This window comes from Sceloporus undulatus, chromosome 10, assembly GCF_019175285.1.
Source record: "Sceloporus undulatus isolate JIND9_A2432 ecotype Alabama chromosome 10, SceUnd_v1.1, whole genome shotgun sequence".
Classification (NCBI taxonomy): Eukaryota; Metazoa; Chordata; class Lepidosauria; order Squamata; family Phrynosomatidae; genus Sceloporus; species Sceloporus undulatus.
This window is the reverse complement of record NC_056531.1, coordinates 13,005,111-13,018,226: the sequence shown is the minus strand read 5'-3', so window position 1 is coordinate 13,018,226 and position 13,116 is coordinate 13,005,111. Positions and strand designations below refer to the sequence as shown.

At 42.2% G+C, this 13,116-nt stretch overlaps 1 long non-coding RNA gene across 2 annotated transcripts in view; it reads right to left on the bottom strand.

Moving 5' to 3' along the window:
• The window catches only part of LOC121916637, a 14,018-nt gene extending 902 nt beyond the window's left edge, over positions 1-13,116 (bottom strand). The window contains exons 1-6 of one of the 2 annotated variants that reach the window (XR_006100888.1): positions 12,739-13,116; positions 12,589-12,632; positions 8,069-8,161; positions 5,359-6,729; positions 1,628-1,741; positions 14-112 (exon numbers count right to left, since the gene is read on the bottom strand). This is a non-coding gene — a long non-coding RNA (uncharacterized LOC121916637). The remainder of the gene's footprint in view (positions 1-13; positions 113-1,627; positions 1,742-5,358; positions 6,730-8,068; positions 8,162-12,588; positions 12,633-12,738) is intronic. The other variant, XR_006100889.1, reaches the window with a different exon arrangement.

Below are 13,116 nucleotides of genomic sequence, written 5' to 3'. Positions count from 1 at the left end.
AATCAATGCTCACCTTATATAGATCCAGTATATATGTACATTGCTGTTAAAGATGTTAGGCAACCCTATTTTATCTGATTTAAGGCCCACAAATGCATTTATTTCACACACTCTGTAGTGGAAAGAAAGAAGTGTTAACAGTGGCTTTCGCTTCTGGAAAGTTGCTCACCTTTAGGTTGCTGCCATTGCCTTTTCTCACAAACCTCTCTTGGGGTATTGTTTGCCCTTAACTATTCCATTTAGGTCCTATCCTCTTGGCTATTCCAAAGAGAGTGTTGCAAGATGTCTAGGCAGCACTGTTGAATTTTGTATTAATATTTTTAAAAAATCCCTCAAGTTAAAAACTTTTTGCCCCGATATGAGTGTTATGGCGTTTGACTTCACTGGAGTTGAGATTTCTCCCTAAGGAAGATACAACTTCTACTGTTGGCAATCTCTCTGTTTCTTACTTATGGTTTGTACTGAATTTAGAGGGCGTGAACTGTAGAGATTACTGATCTTGTAACGACATTTTCAAAATTATTTTCTTATGTAAGCCACTTGAACAAGCGTATGGCTCTAAAAGACCCTATGTACAAATAGGAAAAGCAAAATGGTAGGGCTCCAATTTGCCAACAAAGAGATTGTCAGAACAAATGCCATTGTAATGGAAAATTAGATTTCCTGCATGGCAGGGGGTTGGACTGGATGGCCCTTGTGGTCTCTTCCAACTCTATGATTCTATGATCCTGTCCTCTTAAACTTGACTTTTGCACTAAAGCCCCTCATCCCGTTGACTGCCTTGCCTCCAATGTGCCTAAGGCTTGTTAAAAGAGATTCCTAAACTGAGGAGCGCTTGCCTGTTTCCGGGAAAAAGTGATCCTGACCAATTCTCTGGGGAAGCAATTACTTCCCCAGCAGACTTCCTGCATAGCTTGATTTTGATCTGTTTTTGGCGAAAGCCTTCCTAATCACAAGGCTAATAATTTGATAGCAAGAGCACCTGATTGAATTTAGAGTCCATTTGTGAAGCTATAATGCATCCTAGAGGGGGGGAACTGCAGCACAGATGCTTTCAGCTGAAATAGCCAGGAGGAGGCAGGCAACAGAAAACATCAAAAGCAAGCTTTTTCAAAGGACAAGTACCTCTCAGACAAACTATGTGGTTGGACTGCAACTCTCTTCTGCTCCAGGCAGGGATATTATAGTCCAACAATATCTAGAGGGGCAAATGTGCTCCATCTCAATTGTACACCAACACAATTTTCTTACTCAGAAAAAACACTTTCTGCACTTCAGAAAGATAAATAAGCCCTTTCTGGATGATGTTCAGAAGGAAGATGGTTCTGTGTTTTCAGAAGGGACATGACCTATGGTTGCCCTCTCCCAAAGTTCTTGGACTGCAACTGCCATCATCCCTCACCCTCTGAAGCTGGTGAACTCATTGATACTTCCAGTGGCGTTTTCTGCATTTTTCACATTCTACTCTCAGATTTTTGGAGGGTTCGGGGACGTACTTGCCACATATATTGGACTATAATTTTTTGGCTAAACTTATGGATTTTGATATGATCCATGGATAAGTCAAGGGGCAAGTAACAAAGGATCTAGAGGGTGAAGCAAAGAAAAATGATGCCAAAGTACTTACAAAATTCCAGCAGGCAGAACTGTGTTCATACTGAAGGCTGGACGGTTGAGAGAATATAAAAAGTTTGGTGCTTCCAGGACGGATTACGCGCGTGCCTTTCACCAAGGATGGTTCCTTTTTATAAAAAGGCATTAAGTACAGTACTTGCAATGACCCCTGGATAAGTCAACTCAGGATTTTCAGGTGAATTTTTAGACTAAAATTTCTAGACATATACATGCGTATATACAGTACGTCCTTTGCACCATGTCTATTTTTTGTTATATTCGCTACTGTTCTCTTGGGCCTTCTGTGTTCTCCTGGGCTCTGTGACTTTCGTTTTTCTTGACATTATGGGGCAAAACAGACAGTCAAAATAAACAGGTTTCTGGCCATCGAAGTACCAAACAGCCTGGACCTGAGCCCTTTTTAAATTGATCCCGCACAGAAGGTAGAAATGTAGGCCACGTCCTGGAATAGGAGGATGTCTAGTCACCCTGCCAATGCACAACAGGACTGATGCACAATGGAACTGATGTGCATTGGTCCTAAAACGCATTGGGCACCAATGCACTCCAGGCCCTCTTGCTGGCATCCTACTACACATCTTTGCCTTTCTTAGACTTCTGCTCCATAGCTGGGTATACATGACATTAGGTAATGTAACAGTTCAGATATAAATTCAAAGCTATAGCCATGTTAGTTGGCAGAATCAGTATGTAGAGAGATCTTGTAGCACTTCTGAGACTCACCGAAAGAAGTTGGCAGCTGGAGCTTTCCAAGACTCTACAGAACTCAGAAAAGCAAACATAGATGTGTGTATGTCCCTAACTGGATGCATCCCTTGTGCATTGCACAACTGATCCAAGACATCAAGGGTGCAACTAAACATGTGCGCTGCAAATTCATGCACAATGGCACCACACAGGCAACTCTGCTTCCACAACCTGCTATTCCCTTAGTTTTTAATCATGAATTTTAAATATGATTTTTATATTTAATTATTGTTCTACGCATTGTAATATAAATATTGTGTAGATCTCCTAATATGTGTATTTTATGTAGCTTAATATGTGTATTTTATGTAATGGTTGTGTTTTAACTAAGTTGAAACCAGCCTTGAGTCATGAAGAGAGGTGGGTAAGAAATTTATTATTATTATTATTATTATTATTATTATTATTATTACTCCACTTCCCCCAAAACTGGGACTCAAGGTGAATTACAAGATTTTGTTAAAAAATGAACTAAATGCAGCTGTTCCGCAGCTGACAAAAAATAAAAACCCCAACTACTTGGACAGGGGAAATTGTACATACCTAAGATCCCAACAGGATTGCTGCAATGAGTATCCTAACAAGTCACCTTTTAAAAACGTGATGTTTGGAGTAATTATTTACTTTCCTTGCCCCATGGCAGTACATCGAATTATAAACAAAACACTTTTGCAAAAGTAAGTTCCCAAGCTCTTGCAGAACTGACATGAAAGCAGGGGAAATCATTTATGAAAGGCAGCAAAAACAGCTACTACATTTATTGCGTTTTGTGGACTAGAACCCACTTTATCCGATGCAAATACAGCCCCAATTCCCACTACCTTTTAAACCAGATTGCAAATTGGTTTGAACTGGTTCAAATGACCCTGGTTCCCACTTGAACTGAATCGCTAAAGCAATTCCGAGAGGGGACCATGCGTCTTTTTGACGCTGATTTTTTTCTGCGTCTTTTTGGATAAATCGATTCAGCGCAAGTGTGAACCAGATGTGGATCGGAATCAATGTAAATTTGCCCTTCGACTGGCTGGAGCGGGTCCATTTTGAATCTATTCATTCGTGAATGTGAACTACAAGTGGGTTATTTTAGAGGGGGAAAATGCGATCGGGGCAAATGTAGTGTGAACCACGCTCTGCTGTCGAATCAATCCATCGATTCGGATCGCAAACCAATTTATCTGTAGGTGGGAATGAATCCCCAGTAATGGGGCTGTAATCAGAAAGGAAAACTTTGCTGGCTGCATGTGCTGTATTTTTATTAAAAGGCAACTTGGAGTATTCTGTGGGTATACAATGAAGATGAACAAAGGAGCTATATATATCCTATCCTAGGATCAGTCCCTGACCACACCTAGCCCATTAGTACTTGAGTAGCCTTGTAAATACAGCGTCATTATATGCCTGCCTCTTCAGATTAACAGAGTATAAGAAGGTCCAGATACACAGCGATCTTTTCAACAAACCAGACACTCAAGAGCAAGCGAGCCGCACACCAGAAACCAAGGAGGCAAAGAGGAACTTTCAGTGCCATCGTTCACCCAGGGTATGCAACTTCTTCTTCTTAACAGCTGTGTCTCATTTCTATACTTATATCTAATACTAAAAATATGGTAAGCCTGTGCTCTACTGAATCTATCCTTTTCTTTTTATACAGAAAATATATACTCTGTATATTTTATCTGGGGGACGATCAATACAACATGGTACTGTTGGAAATAATTCAAAGGTTTAAATATGAAATACTTTTTAAAAACATGATCCAGTTGTGTCTTGGAGCAATTATTGCAAGTGCTTGTTATTCTGCAAATACAATTCACTCCCAACAGCTTTCATATTGTTTGGGGGAATAATCTTCCAAGATTAACTGCAGGCTGATCCTGGCTTTATTTTCTGTTGTCAAGACAAACCTGAGGTTATTTATGACTGTCAACCTGTTCAGTATCTGTTTTTTCTTTTATAACAAAACTTCTCTTTATTTAATGCCATGAGAAAGAAGTGGCATAAAGGCAAACATCTTCTGAATTTAACAGGACCACCGAGCAGGTACTTTCTCAAACTTTAAAGAACTATTGCAGCTTCACTTCAGAAGCAGTGTGTATCAATTTGACAAATCATGGATTTTAAAGATTTCCCCACTTTGACTCTGGTTATTTTTGGCAGATGTTAAAAAAAAATTGCCAGAGAGACAATTTGTACTTAACCCCCCAAATCATAAACAAAACTTTTCTGCCAGGTCTGTCCATTAGATGCAATTATAACATTAAATATTAAAGTAGCCTCCCTTTGGAGGAATCGACTGCTTTGGTTAGTGCATTTAGTTGCTATTAATGCACTATTAGCTATAAATCTAGGGTTTTTGTGCTCCCATGACACACAATCAATTGGAGAGGTCTCCTTCCCTCATGCCTCATGCTAGGCTAAACCTTTGCATCCATGGGGAACTGCCATGTGTGCATTTTACAGTTTGCCTTATTTCTTTACGCTAATATCCAGATTTTTGCAAAACTAATTTCAACCCTGGCCTTTGAAACCAGCACTAGCTTGAATGCAGACCATTAACTCTGAACAAGTAAAGCCTGTGATTCTGTATACTATCTTGCTTGGGAGAAACAACCTATATGAACTCACCAAAACTTTGAGGGAGATGTGTATGGGACTGCACTACTGAAAAACCAGTTTCCGGGTTGATTTAAGCTGCTGCTTTAGAGCAGAAGCAGTTGTCACTTCTCAGTGATAACTCTGCCTCTTTCTCTTTCGCTCTGTCTCTTCTACAGACCAGGCGATGCCAGTGCAGTCTTTCCCAGCCCCTTACAAAGAGAGAAGCATGGAGGAATCATTCACTCTCCACTTCTTGAAGGTGCTGAGGGAACTCCTGGCATTTGTGCTCTTCAGTTACACAGTGCTGCTAGGAGCCCTGCTGCTGGCTGGCTGGACCACATACTTTCTGCTGGCAAAGTGAAAATACCTCCTGGTTCTCACCTGCAGTTTGCAACCATGCCAAGCTTCGCTCTACCTTCAAGGCTTGATGCCTCAATATGATGCCTCCTTTTCTTTATTGTTTCAGTGCCTTCTCAAGCTTCTTCTTTTGCTACCTGTTTAATTGCTATTTGTATAATATATTAGGAACAAGCCATATGGTTTAATTTGTAAAAAGTGAAATGTGCTCTCAGTAGTCAATAGCTCAGTTAGAGGATTAATTTGAGAGTTTATCCTCTCTTATTCATCCTTTCTTTTATAGTTCCATGGGACTAAGTTGAAATTAGATGAACAAGTTGTAACTTGTCCTCTTTTTGTCAGCTTCAGCAGATAATATTATCATCTTTGTTATTACTGCCTTGTTTGGTGTACCCTCTCAATATTAACTCCTTGTTCTCACTGTTTTGTTTTGCTTTCTCTTTGCTTTTTAAATCTAAAACTGCTATCAAGTTGCTCATGCCAAGCTGCCTGGAGAAAACTGAAAGCACTGTGAAATGGTTCGCTTTTAAAAAGAAGATAAATAAAAACGTATCTCACTGAAACTGTTTGCATTAAATCTTTCCTAAGTGAACAGATAGTCTTTAAGAACTTAAGAATTCACATCACTCACATCTTATTTCTATCTCAAATCATAGAGCTAGATTTGGAATGTTTGGAAGGGTTACTGTACTTGAGGTGTTTAATACAACTGATATAATTGCATCCAAGAGTTATTATTTTTAGGATTTCATGTAATTTTAAATTTTAAATTCTGTGCCATTTAACCTGTTATCTAGATAGGTGGATTGCATCAGACCTGGAAACAAGCAAGAGATTACAACTGCATATTTATTTTCAATCATGGTTGTTCACATCTGTTCATCTTCTGTCAGATGACTATGGAAATACTAATAGAAAGGAACCTATTCAAGTACTGTAAGTGCCTTCTCTCAAGCTGCTGAACATTTCAGTTTTCATTAGCAAGTCAAAATGATCTAACTGGCATTCTGTTAGTTGTCAGACATATTAAATAGTACTACCTGCAAGCAAATGGGCTCACATATAAATCAGAGACTACAACACAGCATAGTCTAATCTGCAAGCCTGTGCCACAAGTATATGTGTCTACACTGAGAGATAGCTAAGGAAGATCCAAAAAGTAACTTTTTGTAATTCAGTCCTGGATTCCATGGATTAATGGAGTGATATACCAGAGCTGACTGCTTATAAACATATGACCAACCTTCATCCCCACAGTATACCTGAAGATGTATGTTCCTGTTTCTCTTTTGCTGCCAGTTTGCCCAGGACTGCCATTTCAGAATGGGAGGTAGAGATTCTCTGTGAGCTTTAAAGCAGGGACAGGAAATGTGTGGCTTTCTGGATGTGGTTGAACTGCAACACCCAATAGCCCCAGTCAATAACAAGGGATGATGAGAGCTGTAGTCCCTCAACACCTGGAGTGCCAAACATTCCCCATCCCTCCTCCAGAGACATTCTCTGGGATTTACTGCTCATGAATAGGTACTTTTGAAAGAACAAATCACACCAGTGGTACTAACAGTATGGCTAAATTGCCTTACAAGTCATTAAATGAAGCAGAATGTTCTATATTTTTGCTGTTCATTCTTAATGGAAAGAGGAAATTTAAAGATAAGTAAACAGAAAAATATGCTTTTATATCATTTTCATTAACTTAAAAATATGGCTACTTGGTTGTGGGAAATAAGGGGTAGTTTGGGTTTTCTATACTACACACACTCAGCACGTTCTTTTCCTTATTGGTTTCTTCACACCCTCCTTTCTGTCTCTCCTATTTAAAAAAGGGAAGGTTACATTTTAAATGGTAAATGATTTCATTTTACTGAATGTTTTTTTGCCAGCCTTTAACACTGACTGATTTCATAGTTTACAACAGCACCCACTGCCATGTGTAAAACCAGGATGGTGCTTAGAAATGGTCACACTGGGTGCTTTGAAACATGGGGCAATGGGCTCCTGGCATTTCCTTCAGACAGAACAAAAGATTTTTTTAAACGCTTCTAAAATTCACAGAGGCAAAATTGCTGGTTTAAATTGTTTTTATAGCAGTGGATTCCGTTTTTTTTTTTACCCAGACCTCCTTCTGGCAATTTTTGTATTAGTTTTGGTATATTAATTTTAATTATTTGAATATGTGAAGTTCCCTGAGAGTGAAGTGGAAGGAGATATTGAAAGCAAACATGCAGACAGGGTTGGATCCAGACTTAGTCATACATAGCCTATACCTGTGAAGGTTTTAATCCTGGAAACTGGACTGTAATTACATACATAAAAATGAGAATAGAGCCAGTGAAACCAAGGGAGATTGAAGTGGTAATGGCGACTAATGCAAGTCCCATCCATCGCATAGGACTGCTCTCTATAAATCTGGATTCAACCCATCATCACCTCTGAGGATTCCTTGTCTAAGAAAACCCCACAAAATGTGTAAGGTTGCCATAAGTAAACAGGTGTCTTGATGGTACATGGACAGACACATCTAGGGAAGCTTGAATGGGGAAAAAGCATCAATTAGGCCATAATAAATACCATAATAAAATTACACAAATACACATTATCAATAAATAACCCATTATTATAAAACATAACACTTATAAAAATAAGCATTATGGTAATTTCTTGTAGGGCAATCTTTTTGTTTTAACCATTTTGGAATTGGTACATATTCAACAGGGGTAATTTATGCACTCACCCTACAATTCTCAATATGGGACTTCATGATACGGAGAAGTTTCTTCCATTTCCTCCTTTCACAGTATGCTGCTTATTAGAAAGACAGGGAGTTCTATAAAGACATTAGACGTTGCAAAGTGTAAGACAATATAAAGTGGAACGTATATGATAAATTCAAGAAACTAAGGAAAGATTATTGGAGGTGTGTGTCCACAATGCAGAATTAAAGCAGTTTGACAACACTTTAAGTGCCATGACTCTATTCTACAAAATCCTGGGATTTGTAGTTTGGGGAGGCACCAGACCAAGTTGAATATCTACCAAACTACAAATCCCAGGATTCTGCAAGATGGATCCATGACAGTTAAAGTGGTGACAAATATCAACAAGGAAGTATTTCAAAAATACCACACAACTATTTAATTCAGCACACATTTTTATAAGAGACATTATTTAGTACATTTTCAGCAATCCCACAAAAGAACGACGACTGATATAATAACCTGAATGAATGCCACAATCCATAAAGCACTGAGTAAACACTCTCCATAGCACTGCTATGCTGATTTGATTTTATCTACATTAAGGAAAGCACTGGCTAATATTCTTGAGTCACTCTGTCAGCCCTACTGAAAGTCAAACTACGTCAGAGTATCTGAGTCTGGCTTAATGGCAAGAGACAGATATCAAAGATATACTCATCAGAACTAGTGATCATTTTGAATGTATGGACAAGTAAAAGCTACAAAATATGTCGTTTCCATATAAACTGCCGAGTGCCATCATGGGTACTGTTTTCTCTTATTGCCACAATATTGCTCTGTCTAAGTACTCTAAAGGCACCATCCTGAGGCACTGTGCACAATATCCTGCCTGATCTTGGAAGCTAAGCAAGATCAGCCCTGGTTAGTACTTGGATGGGAGACTGTCAACAAATATTAGGGTGCTGCAGCCTATATTTCAGTAGGAGGAACTGACAAAACTGCTTCTGAGGATTCTTTGGCCTGTTACAGACTGCCAAAATAAAGCTGCTTTGGGTCTCTTTGGAGGTATGCTGTTTAAATGATGCATGCATCCTAAGAATCCGGAAGCTGCACCAAAGCTGCACTCCAGTGCTTAGGAATGGAGTGTGGCTTTGGTGCGACCTCCGGACTCTTAGGACCCATGCATCATTTAAATAGCATACCTACAGAGACCCAAAGCAGCTTTATTTTGGCAGTCTGTAACAGGCCTTTGCCTAAGAAAACCCTAGGAAATTCATGGAGTTGTTGCAAGTCCACAGGCATCCTGAAGGCACATACATGCACGCACAATACTGTTGTTGTTATGCACTTTCAAATCGTTTGCAACATTTAGTGACCCTCTCGTAAGGGTTTCTTGGTAGGATTTACTTGAAGGCTTGCCACCATTGCCTTTCTCTCAGTCTGACAGTGTGATTTGCCCAGTGGGTTTTCATGGCTGCGCTGGGATTCAAATCCTGATCTCCCAAACTCCTGAGTCCGATACTCAAACCCACATACTATGCCTTCAAGTCAACTCTGACTTATGGTAATCTTCCCCTAGGGCTTTCTTGGCAAGACAACTTCAGAGGTTTGCACTGCCTTCCACTACGGCCAAGAGAGTGTGCTTTTCAGATAAACGGCAAGAGTTTCAGACTTCTCCCTGGAAGAATTATATGCCACAATGGCGGGGTACAGACCGCCGCCGCCGCCAGTAGGTCCGCGGGGGAGCCGGAGCCTTCACACGGCCCGACTCCCGTGCGGACCGAAAAAGAAGCTCCAAAATGGAGCTTCTTTTTCCGTCGCGTTTGCGACATAGCGAGGCGCCAGGGGCGCGCTCGCTACGTCACAAGAGACGCCACGCGTACGGACGCTCAGCGTCCGATACGCAAAGATGGCGCCGGCCATGTAGAAGGGCCGGCGCCATCTTGTACGGACGGAGTCCATACTAGGCCCAGGGGCGTCTATAAGAGACGCCCCTTTTTTAAAATGGGACGTCCGGAGGACGTCCCAAATGGCGGTGCAGAAAGCACCAATATTTCCCTTTTTCCATACAAGGCTGGAGTACCTTCCTCTTTTATGAGAGCCGTATTTCTTAGCAAGTACTCCCTCCACCCACGGGGCAAAAGAGGGGCCATTAGGAAGGGTGGAAATTTGGGTGTGGGTGATAGAGGGGGAAAGATCTTCAGCAGGCATAACAGCAGGAGGGAATTGGGACCCTTTCATAGGAGATTATCACATGAGGGATGGGACATCCTTGTCCCTGTCCTGTCCTTCCCATGCGATGGCATGGAGATTTTCAGATGACATTGTCATTAACCCATTCTTATCGCACAATCACATTTTCAGGTGATGTGGTGCTTATCCCATCCTTCTCCAGTCCCTGAAATGGCAGTTTGTACTAATGGAAACTCGCAGTAATACAATGACAGGTGCCATGGATGGGAGAAGGATGGGATAAGCACAGATGCAATAAGGACAAGGTAAGGGCTGGAGTGATCCCTCCTGCCCTGTGTGATAATCCCCACAGTGGTGTACACAAGTATAGCACTATTATTCCACTTTTGACACTGTGGCTGCACCCTGCGATTTGCATTTTAGGGAAAGGCATTTAGAATTCTCCGTCAAAGAGCTCTAGAGACTCATCAAATTTCAAACCCCAGGAGTCCACAGGATGCAGCCTTGGCCACTAAAATGAAATAATAGCACTAGAATTATACAGACAGGCCAAAATAAAGCTGCTTCGGGTCACTTTGGAAGTATGCTGTTTTAATGATGTCTGCATCCTAAGAGGCTGGAAGCTGCGCCAAAGCTATGCTACACTCCTTAGGACTGGAGTGTGGCTTTGGCGTGGCTTCCAGCCTCTTAGGTTGCATGCATCATTAAAACAGCATATCTCCAAAGTGACCCGAAGCAGCTTTATTTTGGCCTGTCTGTATGGGGCCATTGTGTGAAAGGGCCTCTGGTTAAGCTCTGTAGCAAATAGAACAGGTGTGTAGGTGCCAGTGTGGTTTTGAGGGGGAAGTATGATAGCCAGTGTGGTGTAGCAGTTTGAGAGTTGGGACTAAGACACTGGGAGAACAGGGTTCAAATCCTTCCTTGGCCATGTAAATGCACTGTGGTGCTCTTGGGGCAAGTCACACTCTCTCAGCCTCAGAGAAAGGGAAGGGCAAACCTAAACAAATCTTGCTAAGAAAACCGTGTAATAGGTTTGCATTAGGGTCACTATAAGTCTGAAATGACCTGAAGGCACTGTCATCGCCTCTTGTTGTGTGCCCTCAGTATCCACTGGGATTAACACAATCCATGGATGCGCAAGTCTCATTGAATACAATGGGGTGGTAAAATGGTGTCCCTTATATAAAATGGTCAAATCAACATTTGTTTTTTGGATGGGGGGGAGGAGAATATTTTCAAGCTGTGGATAGTGGAATCTGGGGATACGGAGGACCAACTGTACGTGTGATTTTCAAAACATGTGCCTAAAGTTACCTTTCTTTTCTTTCTTCCTCTGGTCTGGCTGAAGGGAAAAGGAGCTCCTTGGAAAGGAGGGAGACCAGTGGAGCTCCTGAAGAAGGGTGACCAGAGATCCTCCTTTTCTTGGACAAATTTCAACCTCCTGTCCTGGGGTCCAGGAGGAATGCCCAAATGTCTACTATTCCGAGCCATACAGTCTGTCCTTGTGTCATCCGGTGCCCCAGCAGACAAGCAAGAGGCAGCTCAACAGATTTATTACTGCCGCCACTGCTGCAAAGGGTTTGTTAGTTCTTGCCAAGCAAGAACCAAGATAAAATGTTTGGACTGCATTAATAGACCCTAACATCTACAGAAAAACAGCATGATCCCAGCATGGCTGGAGAGTCCATAATAAAATACAGTGTATGTACTCCAGGGTTCAGTTCCTAGCTCTGCCATGTAAACTCACTGGGTGACTCTGGTCAAGTCACACTCTCTCAGCCTCAGGGTGGCAATGGCAAACCCCCTCTAAGCAAATCTTGCCAAGAAAACCTCACAATAAGGCCACCCAGAGTCAGACTTGAAGGCGCCCAACAACGCAGTGGTTAGAGCATGACCATGGCTCTGAGGACCAGGGTTCGAATCCCTGCTCAAAGATAAATACCCACTTGGGCGAGTTACACTCTCTCAGCCTCAGAGGCTGGCCATGGCAGGCTCCCTCAGAAAAAACATGCCATGAAAACCACAGAACAGGGTCACCTCAGTCGGAAACGACTTGAAGACACACGACGACGGTCCAAAACACACTGCAGAAGTGATCCAGTTTGACACCGCCTTAACTTCCCTGGCTCAATTATGGGAATTGTAGTTTTGTGAGACATTGAGCCTTCTCTGTCAGAGAGCTGAGGTGCCACAATAAACTACAATCTCCAGGATTCACTCGCACTGAGCAAAGGCAGTTAAAGCGGTCTCAAACTGGATTATTTCTGCAGTGTGGTTTGGACTGGCAACAACTATGTCATACAGCTGCCCAGAAACAAATCTGTGTGGTTGTTTTGAGGCGTTGCTTTGGGAGCGACTTAACATTCGTCTTCAATTTGGCGACATTTGGCGTCCTTTTCGAGGTTCCTGGAGCAGAGAGAGAAAGGGAAGGCATTAGAATGGGCCTGGCTGATGGGGAGGGGAACATAGAAACTGGTCAATTTCGTTCCTTCCTTTGCCATAACGTCGTTACCTCACTTTAAATTACAACTTCCCCGCTTGTACAACAACGCGCATGCGCAGACGGGCCTCGCCCTCAAAATGGCCGCCGGCCCACTCTGGGCTTTTTCCTTCGACGTTTCTGAACCTCGGGGTTCTTTTTCCCCCCTCAGGGCCACCACAGCAAAGAGAGGCGAAACCGGGCTTGGGGTTTAGCCGGGCCGAAAGGCAGAGAAAAGCCGAGGAGGGGAGTTAGAGTGGGGGGGAAAAGGAGCTCCAAGCGGTTTCTCTCAGGCGGCGCTCTCGCGACGCGAGCGGGACATTAAAATGGCGCCCATTTGGGACGCATGCGCAGAGGGGTCCCTCGGTTCCCTCCTTGCTTGGCTTCATAGAGATTAAAAAGACGTCTAAC